General features: G+C 36.9%; 1 protein-coding gene across 34 annotated transcripts in view; it reads right to left on the bottom strand.

The window, feature by feature from the left end:
• LOC111046754 (CUGBP Elav-like family member 4) overlaps positions 1-21,551 on the bottom strand; it is a 433,104-nt gene that overhangs the window by 189,957 nt on the left and 221,596 nt on the right. The gene's annotated exons all lie outside the window — the stretch shown is intronic.

Genomic DNA, 21,551 nt, shown 5'->3' with positions numbered 1-21,551 from the left:
ATGATCACAATACGGTAAAGATTTCATCGATAATAATTCTTGGTTGATAAAGTGATTTAGTATCAAGATATCCTGCTTTCTTCATCAGTAGGCCTATTGAGGTACAATTGAAGAGATGAAATGCATGCTGGTTAAATTTCAATTCAGAAACAGAACAACTCAATTTGAATTTTAAGTAACAAAGATAGAAAATACGAATCGAAATAACAAAATGAATTCTATGTAATACAAAACAAATACAAACATCGGAGTTAACTATCAACCTATGAGCTATACATTTCCCTACTGTCTTTTTTCTTCAGGGCTACTTCTAAAATAAATAAAAATATAAGATTCAGTACCATTTTGAATTATTTTATCACTTGAATAATTCAAAAAAGTACTGAGATTTATATTTGTATTTATATTTCCCCTACTGTTCTACAATGGATCTGAATCTACCTGAATGAATCATCAACACTATTCTAAGCGGTACCTCCAAAAAGGAACATTAGCATCCTCCCCACTACCTTCTTCTCTTTCCATCACAATGATTCTCTCACTCCCCTTTTGCATGGTCAGCCTTCATCAGATGACTGACAAGGCAACGTGTCAGTTACAAGAGACGAGAGAACATGAGGGAGAGAGAGTGAGTGAGTGAGAAAGGCGATGAATCAGAGACCGTCAAAAGAGATGAACCTGTCGGATAGAAATGAAACCAATTACACATCTCCTCCACCCTCCTCATTGTGCATTCTCCCAATTTCATTTCTCTCTTTCACTTTCACACACTTTCGCTCGTTCTCTCTCTGTGTGTTGCACCCTTCACTAGCCGGAGATTTCCGTAAGTGACGTAATATATTCACTGCCATCCCTTTCACGCACCCCCACCCACTCACACCACCACACAATTCAGATGCAGCATCAACACGCTGCTGTACAGTCGGCGACAAAAGTTCAATGCCATTGTACGGCCTACATGGCCGGTGTAGACTGTACTAAACAGAGGCTATTCAAAATATAGTCATTTCGGTTGTTGTCATGAGATTGCCGCCGGCTATGAAGTAAGGATGAATCTATAGTAGTGTGATGGTTGTAATTAGAGATGAACTACTCGTAGAAGCAGAATATTCAATGAATATCAATAACTATTATAGTGTAAATAAGTCGATAGCAGAAAATTTGGAAATACTGGTTAAAAGAAGAATTGACATCGACTCTATTTGGATTGTTACCTTGAAACACAGAAAGTATCGGTTGTAAATGATAGAATTGAAAACTGATCTAGAAGATAGAATAAAGGATGAAACTCAATAATAAACATACGTACGAGTACATTTATTACCAGTTTAAATCGGATAATTTGAATAATCAACAGATAACTAAACAGGATAACTGCCCTGTATTTTTAAAGTTTGAAGCAATTGATTTATAGAGCAGCCCATCACTCAGCAATTATTATTATTATTGAGCTTGGAGAAGGAATGCATTAGAGTGCGATTAGACGTTATCCACTGCACTGCACCACACACACAGTCATGTCGGAGGCAGTGGGTTTTCGGGGGCTCCTCTGCGGACGGCAGTCACGAATTAACTGATAGCCTGCCACGGCAAGCAGAGGGATGCTCCGACTGAGCCCGAGGTCGAAGGTCCACAATTTATCTCCTCAACCCTTCTCGCTTCCTTTTCAGTCCGTACACTACAACCACCCGGCCTCACAAGGAATAAGGGCACTTCATCCTCTGTAAGCCGCACTGGACAGCCTTTATTCAGCAGAAAAAATATATACTCACACAAACAGGGTGTGGGCACAGCTCCCTTCCTCACACACACACACACTCACTCACGAATTCTTAACTCACAAAACCCTTACACATTCACGTACTTTACCAATACATTCACACACTCACACCACATCTCCTATCCTTTTCTATCACATTGAATACCTCGCAGATAGTTTTACTCAAGGGTCTCATATTCATTCTGCCTTCTATTCTCGATCATCTTCCGTATCTTTCTCTATCTCATTCACTTTCTTGCTCTATCTCATTCTCTCTCACTCCCTCTTCATCAATTTCATCATGTCTCTTTCTACTCATTCTCCTTTCCCCCATTATAATCATTTCCCCACTTCTCATTTTTCTTCTCCTTCTTCTGTTTCTACTTTTAGTTTTCCACTACCATAGTAGTAGTATGCTTCTTATTCTTGTCTGATATTCACTTTCCGTTGAGCATAAAGCGGGAAAAGAGGTTTAATATGAGCAAATTCACTTTTGAAATATGATAGCAATGTCCTCTCTCCTTCCACAGCAAACTGACGACCTTTATGTACAAGAAAATTCTCGCTCTATATAAGTTATATAAATTACCAAAAAACATTGTGTGCTTCAAACTAGGTAAACAATATAACGTTCACAGGAGGAGAGAAATTATCCCTTCCCCTATTTTCCCACATTGGTCGACTGAAGAAGGATTCAAGAAATGTTTGCGTTTTTTATTATAGCGTTTTTTATTATTATCGCATGAATAAGAGAATCATAACTCTAAGTAGAATGACAATAAATTTGTATAGTAAATAAATTAACAGTGGAATTCGCTTTTGTCTAGAACACAAGGAGAATTAACAAATGAAAGGGAATAAAAAAGTCTCAAGATGGAATTTTCAATCACTGTTACCAAGTTCAAACCCAATTATTCAATCATTTGTTCAGTTGAACACCAATCGATACAGACCTGAAATTTCCATAATTCGAATTTGACTAGAGTACCATTGATAGCACAGCTTATCCGCGAAGCCATCATCCTGGTCGTAGAATTTGTAGAAGTTCTCACCCTTAACTGTGGAGCGGCGAGCCCTTTATACTTCTGGCGCAGTTAATGGCCATAGCTATAATGAAGAAATAACCTTTTATTGTGCTGGGAGTCTGAAGTCATTTACCACAGCTGAATGGGGGTTGAGCGAAATGAAGAGGCCTGCAATTCTGTTCATGATTCCAGATGATATTCGGAGATAGGGCCGACTATAAAGTGTTTATACTTGTCGTTGTCGGATGACGAAATAAGAAGGGGAAGGAAAATTACAAGAAATGGCGAGGCGAAAGCGAAAGAGAAACTAGTAGAGAGTGAGTGAGACACAACTACACTTTCCACTCAACTCTACAACCGTTTCAGTGTTTATATTATTAAAGATACTTGGGCCTCTAATAACGAGACAGTTTGCTTCAAAGGCGAGCAAAGACATTGCCCTTGGTGCCGAGTTACCGCATATGTATATAACTGAGTTACACTGTGCTCCCCATTTGCAGAACCCTCGAAGCCCGCCGGGCCACAGGAGTCGTATAACTAGAGTTGCGATCTATTCATCCGAGTGGAACTAACGCTTCCATTGCTCAGTTGATGAACCCAAATTTGTTTAGAAGTAGTGAAGAGATGATATCAAATTCATGTAGCAATTGAATGATGAGAGTAGAGACTATAAAAATGGTGAGCCATAGGGTGATAACGCAAACCTCTGGGTTGAAGATACGTTACAAAAATATGAAGAGACTTTCATGGTTTTCGAATATCAGTGTTAAACTGTCCAGAGTTGTCTACTTATTGAGAAACTTGATGAACTACGTCCCCAAGTCATATGTGAGGTCTGCATATTTTGCGTTCTTCCAGAGTATTATTTCATATGGGCTTCTATTCTGGGGAAATAGCGCACACGTGCAGGATCTTCTATTAATTCAGAAAAAAGTTATCAGGATTATTACAAACTCTGACAGATTGGCTCACTGCAAACCATTATTTGTTGAAACAAGAATATTGACCATAATAAACCTTTACATATTTACTGTTCTCATATACACAAAAAACAACCTGTCTAAACATCATCTAAGAAGTAATATACACTCTCATAATACTAGGAGAAATAGACATATCGATGCACCTTTCTGTAGACTGGGTAAGTCACAGAATAGTTATGTTTTAATTGGAGTGAAAATGTTTAATAAATTGCCACATGATCTAATAGATGCACCATTCCAAGTGTTCAGGAATAAGGTATATAGTTGGTTGATTAAAAACCCATTTTATTCAGTAAATGAATTTTTAGACGTAAGAGATCCTATTCTATGAAGTAGAATATTTTAAACCTGATTAGGGAAACCTAAACCACGTTTTTAATAGTTATAATACATATTTTATGATATTACTGTTGTGATTAAGTTAGGTCTGTATGTTATGACTAAGTTGTTTATGTTGACTGACTATAATTGACTAGCTGATTTGACGTTGTCTATAACTGTTATTATGTTGAATGACAATAAAATTCTATTATTATTATTATTATTATTATTATTATTATTATTATTATTATTATTATTATCATGGCCTGAGCGATTGGAAACTAATTTAATGTACGGGAAAAACATAATGAATACGAATTAAGCCAAAAAGATACATACATCTCATCAGTAGATCAGATCCAAAAAAGAATATAGCATAGGGTTACTCATAGTAAGCCTTGAGCTACTGAGCAATGCATATTGATCGGAAAGCAGAAATAAATAATTGACTTATCAGGGAATATTTCAAGGAAGCTTCAGATTCTGCATTCAATTCATAGGATACTCTCTATCTGTCGTTTTTGAGGCCATTCTTTTTGTGTTTTTGAAATCTGAGTCCATCCTCTCGTACGCTTGAACACTTAATATCATGTATTAATAGTTTTGGTCTTCTGGTATAGTCTTCTACTAGACTCGGTAAATTGATAATAGTTTATCACATGTCTCTATGGAAGGAACCCTGGAATAGAATAATTAATTTCCAAAAACTAATCAGATAAGTAATCTTGAGCAATTATTATCCTCATTCATCAAGTGCGTAGCAAGTAAAATCTTCATAATATATCTAGTAAAAGGACACAGACATCACACAGTTCAAATAGCTCACTTGAGATACACTGAGTTTATGATATTTACGTTCTAGTGTGATAGTTCTCCTTCCTATACTTCTTCATATCGTATTTCCCGTTTTTCATTTTTTATTCCTAGGTTATCCTCAGTCTCTTTCACTGTCCCAGTACACTTAACAGCATAAAACCCGTCGCTCCAAAGCTGCAGTTTTCTTTCAGTCATCTCTGAGCGACCCTTAAACAAGCTTCGCCGCCCTTAAAGCAGCAGAAAAGGCACATAAGTGCTCCTTGGAGGGGAAAAGAGGCAACTTGACGCGGAAGTGCACATCAAATGAAATGTTCCGCTGATAAAACCGCTATATAATTAAAGGAGGACTTGAATGTTCTGCTGAAAGGAGAAAGCTGTATACTGAGTTGGGAACAAGTCAGGATAAAGAAAGTAGTCGACAAACTTCACTCGTCATGACATTTCTCGACTAGAGTTTAATTTTAATCGAAAAAGGAAATTGCCAGCATTGACTCTATGAAAAGCTCTGGAGAAAAATACAATCGAAAGAAACCTTGTTTCTCGTAATTGGGGTGATGAAACGTAAAGAGATGTTGAGTGTAGGAATTCTACCTTCTGCAGCGAGCGATCTCATCTTGAAGAACTTACTTTGTGATTTCATATAAACTCATTAAAGCTACAATCACCTTTTTGGATTTGATACATTCAATTTGTTTTGTCGTATGGTTTTGAATTTGAATATTGATTGAGAATGCAGTTAAAATGAAATGCACTGTAATTGAAAAACCGCAGTGTATCATTGTGATCAATTTAGTGAGATTGCAAGGGGAATAAATTGGAATCTATTTTTCTGTATCATCTATCAATGTATGACCAGAATTCATTCAAAAAATTACCACAAACAGAAAACAAGATATTTCTTTTCCATAATCTCAAGGAAACCCGCAAAAATAACTCTTGTTCGGCTTCTAGAGAACAGGAAAGTTTGATTGGAGGATGACAAAAACATTCCTTCTCGTTCAGGTATGAAGAAGCGCAGGACTCATGCATTAATTCATGACATTTCCTGGACGAATAATTCAGAAATATTAAGGACTGTGGCCCGCTTGTCTGTGCTGAGAGCAGTCGGATAAGGAATAATTCACCTTCTTCATATTTAATTTACTTGTGAGGAGAGCCAACTTTCGGTTTTTCCTGTTTCCAGCCACTCAGCGATCTTACGCCCTTTTAAAACAAGGTTCCGCAGTTTTTCAACCTGAAGATTTCTCTGTTGCTCAAGAGGCGTTCCATAAAATATTCAGAAAGTGTTGTAGTTGGCTTGTCGTAGCGCCGAAATCTCTGGTTTGAAGTTTGTAAGATGGATTGGAGAAGGGGGCTTTGTGATGGCAAAGGAGGCAGGGTTATAGTATTGATGTCGCTGGCGGAAGACACGGCCTTGTTTACCTAACCAGTGATTACAAAGAGTTTCCCAAAGTCTCTAGAATAAATTTATTCTGAGAAGTTCATGAGGAAGTAGGAAATGGGTGTTTGACGATCGGAAAAGGGGGAGGATTAGACTGATCAATTGATTGAGAAAAAGAGACACAGAGGAAAAAAGTGAGAGAGAGATATTTATAAGCTCTAGTTAGCAATAGTGAAGTCAGTCAATAGAGCAATATTGATACAGAGGAAACAGAGAGAAAGTATGAAAATATGAGGAGAGAAAAATAAAAATATGTGATGGAGAGAGAACGAGATTACTTTTAAAATGTTATCTGACAATAAGTTGAAGTTGTACAAAATATGAGTTATATTATGAGAAGAGAAAGATCTCAGTTGATCGGGGAAGTTATTATTATAAAAGCAAAAGAGAAAACAAGGATTTACGAGAGTTGAGAATGGAAGACAATACACAAGAATTATGAATAATTGATTTCATTTTTGCTGAGTTGAGCTTGTTTTCATTATAAATTGATAGTAACTGATCACTATATCTATGATTCTATTTATATTTCCAACTATATAGAACCATTGATTCATTTAATCAATTTGTAAATGTAATTATAGTGAACCATTGATTGATTAATCAATTAATCAATCGATGGTTCACTGTAATTGGAAATAGGAATGATAGAATTATGAACATGCTAAACAATGAAAATTATAATTAAACATAATGTGATATGAATACGTTTATTTTTTTTGTTCTTGTGAATTCGATACTGTGAGCTCTTTATTTAATTTCGTACATTTACTGCAATTCTTTCTGGAATTCCGTTACAAACGGAGGAATTGATACAGCTCAACATTTCCAAGAACAGAGAATTCACACGAGAAAGAAAGAAAATGCTGATCAATACATTGAAAATGATATTCGAGAAGATCAAGTGGATTAATTTTATGCCTCCTCCAAGATTCGTCATTTTCTCATCTAGAACTGGGAGTTGTCCTCACTGGAGCTGGAAAGCTCCATTCCTCCACACACGAAAACGTCTGTCAAATTACAACAAAACCTCAATCCAGGCTACAATGTTATCAGAAGCGCGTCAAGTTTTACAAAATCTGTTCAAGCATCAGCTTTGGTCGGTGTAGCCTTAAGAGCTGAAGCCTGTGCTGCACTGAGCTTGTGGGTGTTTTCGCTCATTGGATGGAAGCATGTACTGTGTGTAGCTCGGAGCCCCTGAAGCAAGCAGCCAGCTTTGCACAGGCAAGATCCCTCGACAAGACTGCAAGGCACGTCTACAAACATGCAGCAAAATACGAAACTGGCAAACTGGTAAACACCCTACTTTATCTGCTCTCGCCCTGCCGGATAGCCTTGCTTCCCTCACCCCCTCCAACCATAGCTTATATCAGTCAAAGAGAAAAATGCTGCCAACTGTTTTCTGAGTTTTCCACTCATTTCTTTGCTCAGTAGAGCGACGACGACAGTTGGCAACATTTGTAAATATACAGAAAGTACTTTACAGTGAGGGATTTATCGTGTTTGCACATGAATGGCTCCGCGGACGCGCAATCGTAAGAGTGCGTGAGTGCGATATGTCAGTCACTTTTCATCCAGTGGTCGAATAGTTGCCAGAATAAGTGTCAAACGATGACTTATTGAGATTAGTTCTGTGAGTGACGGGAAGATCGAGTTTGAGTAATTGGAGGATAAGCAAGTACAAGACCCTCGTTCATAGGCAATATATGAAAAGGTTCCCTTCAAATAACAACCCTCAAAGTACGCCAAACCAAATCACCTCAAGTGTATGTCTGCAGAATTTGTAGGATTCTTTTGTAGGATTCACCTCATTCATTATAAGCAAAATATCAGAGTAGGCCTTAACACTATTGCATCTGTATTCTAGAAAAAAATAACAGAAAAGACCTGTTCGTTGGGTACAAACACTATCCATATTCCTTGTTAAGTTTGGATGTATGGTTTTGTTAATCAAACAAAATTTTTCCTAGTAGTATTCCTAGAGATTACTGGGCTTGAATAATGAAATATCGCCAACAAGAACTAGATGAGGGTGATTCTTCTTGAATTAGTCTCTGAGAAAAAAGTATAAAGGTACGTACAGATACACTCCCAACACGCTCCGATCATGAACGTTACTATAGATATTAAGCGAGAGGTCCGCAATATGTTCGCAAGATGATCGCGAGCTTGTCTTATTGTTGAAATGCTTCAACAATAAACTTACCTCACAAATGTGGAATGTTCAACCCAGATGATCGGGTGTCAAAACTAAATAAAATATTCCGACCAAGATTGCTGGGTAGCCTTATAAAAAATTATGTTTATATGATAAATTGATAATAAATAGTACGTTTATTGCATTCATGTTGATTTTTTATCAGAAAAAAGGTTATGTCTGTCAATGCTTTGAAAGATGAAAGGCTTGGTTGTTTGGATTTCGGCTTCTATCTTCTAAATTCTAATATGCTGATACCTATTATTAAAAATGTTTTTATAATCTTATATTTTTTAATTTTGATATTTTAATAATTAATTATCAATTTTGATAATGTTACATGCTAACACAGTGATCGTAACCGTGCATGCGTAACTATTGCAAGCGTAACATATTGGTTAGTTGTGCCTAGGAACTTATTGCCAAGCTCGCGCTCTGTTCGCGTTTTGCTCTTTCTCGACCTGCGATCATCTTGCGATCTGCTCGTGTAGCGTTTGTTTGCGGAGCAGAGCCTAAGTCTGTAGCACCTTCATAGTTTTGATCAATTTTCATCCGACTCTGGCACTAAAAATCTAGCTGAAAGTATAAGAAGTACTACGAAAATAAAGTTATGTTAAGGTGGAGTCTATCAGGTAACAGGAAAAAACAACTTAAATTTTATGATCATTTTTCAATAGCATACAGTTAACTATTGCTTCGTTCTTGCATAAAAATCCCTGAGAAGAACCTCGTTATTTATCAAGGCTAGAGGAACCAATCAGAATATTTTATCTCAGTTGCCAGATCTGTTTTTCTCACATATTATGAGGAGTCTGCGGAAACCCTACATTCAAATATTCTGATTGAATTTATCCCGGACGCCAAAGTTGTAAAATTCTGCCGGGTCGAAGATTAGCCGTATAAACGTCGGCCGTAGATAACGTTGAGAAAGCCGTTTGGTGGATGGGAGGGAAAGTGGATCATAACTCTAGATACCAATAAAAGCGAATAAGAATAGGGAAGGTATATGTCAGGATAATGTAAGTTTGGAATATAAAAGGATTAAGCCGAGATTTATACGATGAATGCATTGAGAACATTGACGGCATATTAGGAGTGAAAAGAGGAGGGGGAGAAAAATTTGAGAATGGAAAAGCCATAGTGAAGACGAAAAAGATTTGAATGAGGAGAAAGGAGGTGGAAAAGAAAAAAGAGAAGAGGAAGAAGGAGAACAAGAAGAAGACGCAGAAGAAGGAGAGGAAGAAGAAGAAGAAGAAGAAGAAGAAGAAGAAGAATGAGTAGAATTCGGGTTAGAATGGAGCGGCGACATAAGGTCTCCAGCATTCTGAGGAAGTGAGGCAGAATAAACGGTGTAGTAAGCTTTCAATGTAATGAAATTGAAATGTAGTGCAAGTGCTACACTGTTGCATGTGGAGCGTGAATGTCAGTGTTTTTCTCAGACTTTACAAACAAGAACATTCTTCAGAGAACGGATTGTTCTAATCGAGTTATTTCGATAACAAGAGCTCAGAAATTTAGATGTTATTGAGTTAAAGCTGATTAAAAACACAATCCAGTTGAAGAGTTTGATTTTGTTCTCCGAAAATGAGTGAAACGAGAAAGAATTGGGAGGCGTAATTGATACATCAAAGTAATTTCATTTTTCTAAAGGAGGTACTACAATCCATTCATCCATTGTAAAGTCATAAAACAATAGGAAATTTTTATATAAATCCATCAAACTTTTTCCAATCAATGAGTTCTTTCCCGGATATATTTAACCCAATTCTAAATTTTAAAGACGTTTGCAAGACAATAATCTCGTCGGAAAACTATAGCTTGTTACTGTAAGCACTACTACATAAACACGATATATCAAATAATATCACATGAGAAGATATAATTCCTCAGTGAGAACAATCTAGTGATAAATGAAGTGGAAAAGACAAACATTTTAAGGTGACAAAAACGTTCCGTACAAACTCTTGATACTAGAAGCATGCAGTTTAAATACGACTAAAATGAGCGTTGATGTAGAGCGAGTGGAGAATCACCTGAATAGAGGGGAGGGGGATTGAATGAACCAAAAAGAGAAGATGAGAAACAGGAAGAGAGGAGAGGAAAAGCAGACAATAGGCGTCGGTATATCTCATCAAAATCTCCTTCCTTCTTTCGATGCTTCGTTTCCTTGTCACTGTTCGAGTCTTCCTCCTAACCTCCTGATGATTACATCCTCAAGAAAGATGATAAAAGTCCTTTTATGCCGCGTAACGAGCTTTTCTTCATGGGCTGAGGCCTTTTCGGGTCTCCGGTTTCAGCACTCAGGGAATGTCTGGCTGGGAGTACGGAGTCAGGGAATGCCTGGCAGGGAGTGCGGAATCAGGGAACAATGGAATCGCGCCACAATTGTTATTCCTGGCGCTCCAAACATTTTTGACGGCACACATTCTAGGACATCTAGGTGCAATCTAGTCGTTTTATATCGAAGGATGGGGTCGTTTTCATCGTTTTTATGTCAACTTTCAACACATAATAATCGTTGACAGTTCCATTGCAAATGTTAATAACAATAAAAATGCCTTTATTTGCACAAATAACCTAGTTGATACACATTAATTGAATCGCAATAGATTCATACAATTCCTCATCAATACTTACATGAAATCTTAGAGATCGAACCACATGGACACAAGAGATTGTTAGAAGATTTGAAGAATAAAGTATTCGAGAAACTGATTATACTACTAGAATAATAAGAACTAGAAAACAAAGCTTCTGAACTGGAAATTCATTGGGAAACAATTGTGCTTCAATTGAATGGATATTCCTCGATCAATAAAGAGATTTGAAGGAACTTAATTCAGTTGGATATTGATGAGAAATCTTGTTAGTTGAGATCAAATGTTCTTCCTCACTTGTTGATCAGATTCGTCCATTTTGATGAATCAGCTCCCACTCATGTTGATAAGAATATATAATTTAGTAAGGACACATTGATTAATTCTTCAAGAATGCACATATCAATCATATCTATATCAGAGTTTGAATATCAGTGTTACTTGTTTATAAATAAAGTCCCAACTGTTTTCATTATTAATAGAATTACAAAATCCATAATGAGTCTTATACTGGATTGGATTAGGATAAATGTTCATTTTAAATTATCTATATCCATTATGTCGTGTTTCATTCTTATGTTATAAATTTTAAAAGATATTATTGTCATGGCTTCCTTGAATTGGTCTTTTTGAGTTTGTCACTTGCTTGTGATTTTGTTACTTTGTCTTATCGTTTGTAAGTATTGAGATGTGACCTGGTTTCCATAATTTTAGTTATTCTAGTGGTTTGAATAAGCTCTTTTTCTTTCTATTGACATGTTTTCTGTACCTAGTTGTTCGAACTCACTGCCGGCGCACAAGTTTTCTTTGCCGGTAGTGCCATTTTGTAAGTTAGAATATTTATTTTATCAATCTGTATTATTTTATGGCAAAAGAATGAATTTTAATATGTGCTATGCAAGATGGAAAAGCTAATATTCTACAAAGGAAATGTGAGTTGTAGTCCTAATAATATAACAGTTGAAATATTGAACACGAACCAAATAAGTACGCATTGATTCCCTCCTTCCCATTTACATTAGTCTACAAATAACCTACTTGCTATTCCGCGAGGCACTGATGTATCTTAATACTGAACGGAATTTTATTCTCGTCAGCTATTTTCGCGGAAGATTCCGATGACAATCATAATTGAAGTGTACACACGCAGGACGAAAATCGAGTGAAATATTCAGCGTCTCAACTGATGAAGCGACAGAGCTGCCTGCAGACAGTAGATGAAAATATTATTCAAATGCGCTCGCTCGTCTCTGATAGTAGGCAGCGCCAGTCAAATCTTTCCCCGTGTTTGTTGTTTGCTGTCGACAGTCTAAATTGAAAAGAACTGCCTTAGTAAGGCGAGAGGGTGGGGAAGGGTGATGAAGAGGGTGTGGTGGAGTAGGAGGAGGAGGAAGAGGAGGAGAAATATGTGCAAAGAAGAAGAATTTGAGGATGAAGCTTGTCCGTAATCAAAGTTGAATTTATAACTCGACGCGGAGATTTTTCCACCGAGTTGAGAAAAGAACAGTGAGTGAGAAGTTGGGGAGATGGATAGAGATGTATGGAGGGGACAGTGGTGTGATATTTGAGGGATTGAAGTTGCAAAGTAGGAGACGGAATGCAGGAGAAACATTAAAAGTATTATAGGTGAAATAATAGGAAGAAACTGAGGAAAATAAACAAGTACCAAGGAAAGCTAGTGATAGATGAAGAAAACTAGGAGAATAAAAACAGCAATAGAGAAAAAATTGTTAGGATTTATAAGGGAGAAACAGAAATGATAGGACGAATTAGGGAGGGCGGAAAAGATTTGGAGTAAAGTAAGAAGAAGAATAAAATATGTCACTTTTCCACAGAAAAGGAAAAAATGGAAGTTGATGAGAAGAGGATGTATATACATCCATGGAGCAAGTACATTGGATGAAAAAGTGGGAAATAATAATAATGAGAAGTAAATAGTAAATACGGATGGGAAACGAGTTGGAACCAAGATGAGTTGAGACGAGTTAACACGGGAGATAGAGACCAATCTAGTGAATGATACTATGTAAGTGAGTAATATAGTATGAGAGTATTCTAGAGGTGATGTTAGGATAAAATGAAAGTCGATAGAGCAAAGAGCTACACAATGATAAAATGATAAAAAGGTGATTTTAAAGAAAGATGTGGATGAAGATAAGGAAAATGAAAAACATGGATAAGATAAAGTAGAAGAGGGGAATTAAATGAGAACGGGAAAATTTTAAAAACATGAACAAAACCTGAGCGAGCATAAGAGGATTAGGAATGTAGACTGGATGAATGAGGAGAGAAGAGAGAGAATAACAAAGAAGATGAATGAAGAAAGGGGATGGAGAAATATAAGAGAGAGAGAAGAATTCAATATTAGAGAAGAGTTGTTTATAAGAGTGGGGAGAGAAGAGCAAGATGAAAAAGAGTAAGATGAGTAGAAAAACGAAAGATGCAAAGCGTGTCTGTGTGTGAGGTGAGGTGAGGTGAGTCGGGCTGATGCTAAACTACCCTCGGCGGTAATTTACATAAGGCAATTCGCCGCCCGGGGCTGGTAAGTGGAGGGGGGGAGCAGGTTTGGAAAGAGTGAAATTCTTGTGGAACAATTCTTGATTTTACTTCATCAGCTGCTGGCTGCACTGTAGACAAACTTGGCGAGAGCTCTGTGCTTTTGGCTTGGTGAACCAATTTTCGAGCCGCCCTAGCTGATGAACATTATTGTGACGACGATGATGATGATGATGACGATGGATTCCCTCTCCCCCTCCAGCCATGCAGAGACAAACTTCGCCTTCAGCTGATGCTGTGTATTGACGTGGCCAGATATCATGTGGCTCCATGTGCTGGCTCTTCATCACTCACTTCCTTCATTAAGATTCCTTCCTTCATTTATAAGAAAATGTTTTCTTTCTTGCTCTCAACCACATGATTTCTTCCTCCTCACCATCCTTCTATAGCTTTATCCAACTATGAATTAAGTCTAGACAATGTTTTTGTCTATATATATTCATTATATAATACTCTATCTATAAAATACTCATTTTTAGTGAGAAATTGTTTTCCACTTGAAATGGTCGCCCATTTAGGATCTATCTTTGTGGTTCCGATCAATTGATTTCAAATGTTCATCTGACAAGGAAGTATTTGGATTTAACAAACTTCATTTTTGAAAATGTCTGCTCACACTTGTAGGTCCAAAAAGAGAAAACATAGCTCGAGCATGATTTTTATATTTCTAAAGTCTTTTTCTGTGAGAGAACTGTAAAATGGAAGTAGGTTACCTTGTTTGTAGTGTTCAAACAGGGACATGTACAGTCCGTGCAGACCTTTTGCTAATATCTCGAAATGGTTGATAGCTGCTTGTTTACAGCTAATTTTACACTTATCATAATGGAGTGGCTAGTAAGAGAAGAGTACTGAACTCACAGTTGTTTTCAAAAATGTGTAAAAATATATTATTTAAGAAAATCTGTTGCAATAACTCTCGGCGGGCCGGACAAAATCTATCCGCGGGCCGGATATGGCCCGCGGGCCGTAAGTTGGAGAGCTTTGGAATAGACTATCAGCAGTTTCCTAATCATAAAAATCTGGTGTGGTACATTCACACAACTTTCCTTGCTCATTGATCTATAAGCCTCATTCTTAAACGAGGATAATCTAGGGAAATAACATTATGCCGATTGGCGGCTAAATAATTTTATTAAAACTATGATTATACTATTGTTAGTGTTTTCAGAGTACCTACATTTTCCTTTGTTTGAATTATAAAATTTGAGGATATTTTAAAAGTTGTCAAAACAGCTGTTCTACAAATAAAATATCGACGTGTGTTCTTTTGAATAAACTGCTCTACTCACCAACTTCAAGCACGAGAAGGAGGTTACAAAGAAAATTTCTCAAGGATGGGGTGGACCCCCTGTTAGTTTCTCAGGGAGAAGACTCATGCTAGTTGATTGAGCTGATATATAACTATACAGGGTATGAATTTGAAAAAAAAAACGGTCATTCATTTTTGAGAAAATCGTGAAAAACATGGTTTTTTAGTGATTATCCGCCATTTTTCTCAAGAATATTACGGAATCCTGCAATTTTCCCAGAAATGAGACTCATGTCAGTCGATAGGGCTTATGAATAAGCTATCCATGGTATAAATTTGAAGAAAATCATTAGAGCCGTTTTCAAGAAAACCGTGAGAAACATAGTTTTTTAGTGAATATTCGCCATTTTTATCAAGAATATTACGGAGCTCCTGCAATTTTCCCAGAAATGTAACTCATGTCAGTCGATAGGGCTTATGAATGGCTATCTAGGGTATAAATTTGAAGAAAATCGTTAGAGCCGTTTTCGTGAAAACCGTGAAAAACATGGTTCTTTAGTCATTATCCACCATTTTGAATTGAATTTTATATCGGATACTCATGGTATAAGGACCTTAAGTTTAAAATTTCAAGTCAATCGGTTAATTAGGAATGGAGTTATCGTGTACACACACACACACACACACACACAGACCAACATCCATAAATCATGTTTTTGGACTCAGGGGACCTTGAAACGTATAGAAAACATGGAATTAGGGTACCTTGAATTCTTTTGGAAAGCAATACTTTCCTTACCTATGGTAATAGGGCAAGGAAAATAATGAAACGTAAAGAAAACATGAAATTAGGGTACCTTAAATTTTTTTGAAAAGCAATACTTTCCTTACCTATGGTAATAGGGCAAGGAAAGTAAAAATGAGAAGCTTGAATTGTACGTTCGTTTCATGTAATCTTATATTTTGAAAGTGGGCTCCAAATCACCAAATTGTGGAAAGGAGCACCGGAAGTATTCAAATTTAAATGAATTTATTGTATGGAATAAATACACAATTGAATATACTTCACAGTTAGTACAATTTCAAATGAATCAATATCAATCACCCAGTAGCAGGTATAATTATTTCAAATTTCTTTGTTTCTTTTGAAAGTATCATGAAAATACTCATCTCAATTAGCCATGTAATTGAACAAAGAATTTAGACTCAAATCTATAGGAAATCTCATAACGATAGAATGAGGGAAAATGTTCAACAGTTGGTCTCTTCATGCCAAAGAGTGATGGAACATCGTAACGGAATACATTCATAAATTCTGTATTTGAGATATAAATCATCATGTGAAAATGATGGCCTAGTGTCATGAGTAGATTGCAAAACACTAGCGATTAATAATATATCATAAATGCGATCTTTTGGAACGGATAAACAATAAACTCGACCTCAAGAAAACTCATGAAATCATTCGGAACGACCGAGGCATCATTCGTCGAAACTAAAACGTCGATTTGCACTTCATTAGAACATGTGCGACCTTTAATGTAGGTTGAGGGGTGGGGGGATCGCACAGATTACGGCAACTGAACAAGTTATCAGCGGCCAAGATTCACAGGCGTCGTACGACAAATAAACAACCGGTCCAAATTGCCGGTTTTACTGCAAAGAGAGCGGCCATTAAGGGGAGTGACCGTTGCCGAGGCATTTAATGGCCGTCATTGACGGGTAAATAGCCAGTAGACGACGCGTTTGCAATGGACACTTGGGAAAGTCTCACAGGAGAGAGGTTAGTTCCTAAGGTTGGAGGAAGAAAATCGCATAGGTGAAGTTGGAGTTTGAGGATTAGAGACAGACAGTCTCCTTGAGAATGGTGAAGAACGGAGATAACGTGTTTGAGTGAGAGTTTAGAAAGGAGAGTTGCACTGGTGAAGTTGAAGTGCGGGTGGGAGGGTAAGAGAGAAACAGTCTCTATGGTGAATAACGGAGATAACGTGTATGAGTGAGAGAGTATTGGAGGGAGAAGAGTGGAAGAGTGATAATCAGTGGCTAAGAGGGGGGTTCACCTTGAACCTTGGAAGACGAAGAAAATGTGTAAAAGTGAGAGCTTTTGGGAAAGAGTAGATGTGAGGTTCATCTGAGGAGTGTCCACCTATTACGTCTCAGTGATGCGTTGTGCTAGAAGTGATCAACTTGATTTCAACTGTCTTTCAACGGTTCCCTACTACCCTTATCACTGTTGAATACTTTAAAGATGACGGAAGTTCAGAGATGAGGGACTATTGTAGGGTGATACGGATTTTGTATTGTAATCATTACTAGACATGTTTGTGAACATTATAATACGATACTGTACATTTTTTCAACCCCAGAATTGCAGACTATTTTCATGAATCGTTATTGGTGCATATGAATGAAATTTACTCTCATGATAATATCCAGGGATATAACTAGATAATAGACGAAAACGTGTAAGAGATAATATGTAATTACCATTTACAAACATGATCATTGAACAGTGATAAGTGTATGAGAATCATTCTGAGACTAAAATCAAGTTGATTACTTATTACACAAAAAATGTTGATGACATATAAAATATGGGTTGAATTGAGTGGATAAATATGTAAATATGATATGATATATAAGTATGGGAGTATGGTAAATAAGATGAATCCACCATAATGGATGGAAATGAGAAATTTCTGAGGTGATGTTATAAGTATGAGAGCATGAATGGCAAGTATTGCATTTCAATAACAACAGTGAGATTCCAAAGAAAACTTTCATTAATGTGAAGCGGAAAATGAAAAAATATTAACTTTTCCATTCTACTCAAGGTATTTTCCGTCATGTTCACACATATTCGAAAAAGGGATGAAGGATAATAAAGTTTGGATGGAGATGGAGATTAAGAAACTGGAAGTTGAAATAGGAGAGTAGCATCAAAGATCTAGAGGATTAATAAGAAAGACAAAAAATAATGTTTTGACGAAAAGGAATTATGAAAAAAATATCTAGATGGAGATAAAAAATAATATGTGGAAAGATGAAGAATCAAATTTAATTAAGATCTTGATGAATGAGAGTGGAGAAAGCAGCAAGAAAAAGAGAAGTGATGCATTTTCCAGGAAGTAGGGAAACAAAGAGGAGATACCCTACACTGTGAGGAAAATCGATCAAGAGAGAAGGAGGAGAGAGAAAGAACGAGAGTCCAGCTGAAGAAACAAATGTGGTAGAATGGTGGTCGGGGTGGGGGTAGGCATCACCAGAGGGCTGAACCGTAAGTCCCCGATTAATTTTGGTGGTGGAATTGCAGTGGTGGCTCAGTCACGAGTTAACGACAAAATCGATTCTTACGTGCCGTTTGCAATTTACCCTCCTATATGAAACTTACTACTGACCACGTTGAGTGTTTCAGCATCTAATGATAACGATATCAACAATATCTAATAACGATATTGATGGGGCATATTGAGATTTTGTTGTTATCCTCCTATCCATTATTTCGTTGATTCATTATCCATTTTCAACGGTGTTTGTTTTATATTTACAGCGATATTTCGTATTTCATATTCTAGTAGGGAATTGTTTTGATGGTAGTAGAGCTGAGTACTTTCGTATTCAATAAATGCATGTACTGATAGATATTATTGGGAATTACTCACGTGAATGAAGTTTTGTAATTGATTTTTTGATTGTAGAACTCACCTGGAAAATAAAGGGAAAAAAATCAGTTGAAGTTATAGTGAAGTTAAGTTGAAATTAAGTAATAGTTACGATAAAGTGATTGGGAAACAGATGACACATTCTTCTGATTGGAAAAGAGCTATGAAGGCTTTCCTCCGGAAACAGCTCATCCAATGTATATGAAAAAAATTATAAGAAAAGCTGCTACGAACCTATCGATTCAGGATATTTTCAACATCAATAAGGAATTTACGAGAGTTGATCAACAAAAAACATTTCTAATCCGTCTATTATATCAACATTAAAAATTCTAACATGCATCTTCACTATAGCCCAACTATCACTGAACAGCCTGAGATCAATTCGTTGCATGATTACAATACTATGACTGGATTCATAGTTCCTCAGAGCCAGGACCCGGGAATTTTCAAAAAATAAAAGCATCATCTCAAAATTCAATACCGGATGCTGTCAGATAGTATACTCGTAAAAAGTGGCAGCCAGACAACGATTTTCCCATCTTATTTGAGAAGCGACTCAGCAACAAAATAACCCTAAAGCTGATGCTGGCTACAAAGTTACGGTAAACGGTATACGACAGGGAGAGCGATTCGGAGGTCACCCATACGAATCACCGTATTATTCTAAAGCGTCAAGTTCTTTTTTAGATCCGCTGAGAATGACTGCTGGCAACGCGATAGCAATTTCTCTTGCATCGCTCGCCTGTTGCCTTACTTCACTCGAAACAGCCTGCCAGCTATTTTCGTTTCATCACGACAGCGTCAATTCACTTTGCTTGAAATTCAATTTTGTCAGGCAAATATAAATTTCAAACTTGCCGTCTCCAGTCTGTCATCTGGCGACTTTTTTTAAGGAGTGGTAGTTTTTATTTTTGGTGATGGTGATGATGAGTAAGGAAGAAGGGGGAAGAGAGAGATGATTTTGATGACTCAGCTTGCTGAAGAGATGGATTTGCGAGATGGATGATAACGGGAGTGAGAGAGTTGGAGAGCGATGGAGAGTCGCTGTGTGGAAGAAGGAGCGAGATAAAAATATAAGGGCTGACAAAAAAGAATAAGGAATGGAGAAGATTGATAAAATGGGAGGAAATTCGAGAGAGGAAGAAGAAGGATAAATCCTTACTCAGGAAAAGAAGAACAAAGAGAAAGAGAAGTATAAAGATGAGAGGAATGAGTAGATCCGAAAAAGAAAATGAATAAAAAGGAAAGAGGAAAGGATTTTCTGATCGTTACTCAAAAAAAGGAGGAGGAAGAGAAAGAGGAGTATAAAGAGGAGAGGAATGAGTAGATCCGAAACAGTAAATGAATATAAATGAAAGAGGAAAGGATAGATCCCTACTCAGAAAAAGAAGGAGGAAGAGAAAGGGAAGAGTATAAAGAAGAAAGGAATGAGTAGATCCGAGACAGTAAATGAATATAAATGAAAGAGGAAATAACATGTTCAATGTGGAAAAACGTGGGAAAAAACAATGGTGAGTGAGTCGAGGAGAAAATCAGGAGAAATCACGAGTGAGCCAAGAGTTGAAGAGAGATAGAGAGAGTGAGAGAGGAATTTGTTGAATAGTATAGGATAAAGGAGGAATGTTGGTGAGAGAAATTAGCGTTGAAGGAAGAGAAATGGAGAAAAATGAAGAATTGAAGAAGTATAAGAGTAAACATAATGGAAATAGTAAAAGTCAAGAAAAAGAAGAATCACGAGAACGATGAATAAACAGAGGCAGAAGAATGATAATGGGAACAAGGAATTGTGGAAGATATTATGAAATTGAATAAAACTCCCTTGGAGACAGGAGAGTGATGTGGAGGGATACGAGAAGAAGCAGATGAATGTGGAGGAGAATGAGAAGCAGTTGAAGTGATGAGGAAAGATTCCAAGAAACAAGAGAAAGGAAGACTATTCCTAGGAAGGGATCTATTTAGAAGAAAAGTTCATGTCTCACAGAGTCGCGACTTGACTTTATAGTGCTTGAATCTACAGTGGTAAACAGAGACAAGGAGGCGTTATGAGAATTAAAGAGGAATAAAGTTGTAAATAAGATCACGAGACTCATGATAAGAGAAAGGGATAGGAGAAGATTGGAGGAGCAAATAGAATAAAGCAGGGAGACCACCACCTACGCGCTAACCAAATAGTTTTAGTTTAACAGTATATTTGCATGCATGAAGTTAAATCACTTATTCAGGCACTCAATCTTTAAACCCCTCACACTTTCTCTCTTTCTCAATCTCTCCCGCTCACAGATCCACTTCTCCTGTTTTCTCCCTCTCTCTATCTTTATGCGTACCAGTTATTCCGTGTCTTCTCTGGCGCAAAATAAACTTTTCTCCTTGTCATCCCTTATGTACGCCGTATGAATACGAATGGTGGCAAATGACTGCGTTCCAGAACAAACTGGCTGCACTTGTCCTAAATAAGGTATCCACGCAGTCCACGAAGCGAGACAAGTGGAAGAACACAGCTGCAAAGAACACTGATAGAGGCAGTCAAACTTCAAGCGAATCAGCTGATTTGAATAATGGGGTATGAGAATAGAATTGGGCTTTGTTGGATGATGGTATTTTGGAGGAATTTTTCTCTAGAAAAAGTTTCGATTGATGGTAGGGAGATATCTGAAGATTCAATTCAGAATTTGTATTGGTAGGAGGATCAATAGTTTGTTGATTAGATTGTATGATAACAGAATATATTTTTGATATTATTGTGGATAGAAAATGGAATTAAATAATCATTTTAGAAGAAAGTTATTATATATTTCAAGAGCAGAGATGGGTTTAATGATTTGTATCTTATTGATATGATTCAGTGGTCACACAGATACGGTAATTCCAGATTTGAGAGATAATTATTTAAGATAATAAGATGAGTTGAAAACTAACAGACATGAATCAAGATGGCTAGTGAA

This window comes from Nilaparvata lugens, chromosome 8, assembly GCF_014356525.2.
Source record: "Nilaparvata lugens isolate BPH chromosome 8, ASM1435652v1, whole genome shotgun sequence".
Classification (NCBI taxonomy): domain Eukaryota; kingdom Metazoa; phylum Arthropoda; class Insecta; order Hemiptera; family Delphacidae; genus Nilaparvata; species Nilaparvata lugens.
The sequence above is the reverse complement of the archived record's forward strand: the minus strand, read 5'-3'. Positions and strand labels throughout refer to the sequence as shown.